We start from the raw sequence: 2,087 nt of genomic DNA on the forward strand, positions 1-2,087 counted from the left end.
TAAATAATGAAATGCCTTTTAATTAAAATGGATAGAGCATCTGGTGATTCGAGAAGGAAATGGCAACCCATTCCAGTGTTCTTGCCTGGAGAATCCCAGGGGTGGGGGAGAGTGGTGAGCTGCTGTCTATGGGGTTGCACATAGTCGGACACAACTGAAACAACTTAGCAGCAGCCTCATCTGGTGAAATGTAAAGGTCCTTTGATTTATTTATAAGTAGTTTTTAAATGAAACATCATTAAGATTTTATGAGATTAATTTAAATAATGAAACTGAACAGATGTGCTGCTGGGACTGGCACATAGTGGGTATGCAATAATTGCAAAGTTAGCACATCCGGGATAAAAATGAAAGATAACATAGGAAAAAACAGCCATATTCAGTATGAGACAGAAAGGAAATTAATTTGGGTTCTTTTTTAACATGTGTTTTCCTATGGTTTTTCCAGTGGTCATGTATGGATGTGAAAGTTGGACTGTGAAGAAAGCTGAGCACTGAAGAATTGATGTTTTTGAACTGTGGTGTTGGAGAAGACTCTTGAGAGTCCCTTGGACTGCAAGGAGAACCAACGAGTCCATTCTAAAGGAGATCAGTCCTGGGTGTTCTTTGGAAGGAATGACGCTAAAGCTGAAACTCCAATACTTTGGCCACCTCATGTGAAGAGTTGACTCATTGGAAAAGACTCTGATGTTGGGAGGGATTGGGGGCAGGAGGAGAAGGGGACAACAGAGGATGAGATGGCTGGATGGCATCACCAGCTCGATGGACATGAATTTGGGTGAACTCCAGGAGTTGGTGATGGACAGGGAGGCCTGGCGTGCTGCAGTTCATGGGGTCACAAAGAGTCAGACACGACTGAGTGACTGAACTGAACTGAATTGACCCATATAACTTAATATTATTTTCTATGTCCCAGTTTCTTAATCTAAAAGAAGTTGATATGTTAGTACCAACCTTGATAAGCTTGCAAAGTTACTGTGACAATACAATTTAGTGTTAAATAAATTCATTCCTTCAACTAATTTGTATTGGGCATGCATAAACTTTGTTCCAGCTATACATTAATTACTAGGAAGGTCATAAGATCGTGCTCACAAGAGATAGATGTTTACAGAGAGAAAAATACACCAAAGGACAATGACCAAAATATATGTAAAAATGGAACGCTAGCCTACAACACTCTGCATCAATGAGTTGAAGCCAAATCAAACTTCTAGAACAATTGACCCCATTTGGGGTCAGGGCTTCCCTAGTGGCTCAGAGGTTAAAAGCGTCTGCCTCCAATGCGGGAGACCCAGGTTCAATCCCTGGGTCAAGAAGATCCCCTGGAGAAGGAAATGGCAATACACTCCAGTATTCTTGCCTGGAGAATCCCATGGACAGAGAAGCCTAGTAGGTTACAGTCCATGGGGTCGCAAAGAGTGGACATGACTGAGCGACTTCACCTCAGTTCAGTTCAGTTCAGTGGCTCATTCGTGTCCAACTCTTTGCACCCCCATGAATCGCAGCACGCCAGGCCTCCCTGTCCATCACCATCTCTAGGAGTTCACTCAAACTCACGTCCAACGAGTCGTTGATGCCATCCAGCCATCTCATCCTCTGTTGTCCCCTTTTCCTCCTGCCCCCAATCCCTCCCAGCATCAGAATCTTTTCCAATGAGTCAACTCTTTGCATGAGGTAGCCAAAGTATTGGAGTTTCAGCTTTAGCATCATTCCTTTCAGAGAACACCCAGGGCTGATCTCCTTCAGAATGGACTGGTTGGATCTCCTTGCAGTCCAAAGGACTCTCAAGAGTCTTCTCCAACACCACAGTTCAAAAGCATCAATTTTTCGGTGCTCAGCTTTCTTCACAGTCCAACTCTCGCAATTGGTCAATAATTGCTGGCTTTTTTAATTTTTGCCCTCACATTTAATCCAGGACCAATTAGAGAAAGCCAGATATGCTTCTCAAATCAGTCATATAGGCTGCCTCATTGATAAGCCCTACCTCAGCATCCCCAGCCAACAACCTCCAACCAGAGCCTAAGCAGAGCATTCCCTTTGTTCACCATGAAGAGTCTACATTCCTCTGCCTTTAAGTTTCTTCC

This window comes from Oryx dammah, unplaced genomic scaffold (genome assembly GCF_014754425.2).
Source record: "Oryx dammah isolate SB20612 unplaced genomic scaffold, SCBI_Odam_1.1 HiC_scaffold_3, whole genome shotgun sequence".
Taxonomy (NCBI): domain Eukaryota; kingdom Metazoa; phylum Chordata; class Mammalia; order Artiodactyla; family Bovidae; genus Oryx; species Oryx dammah.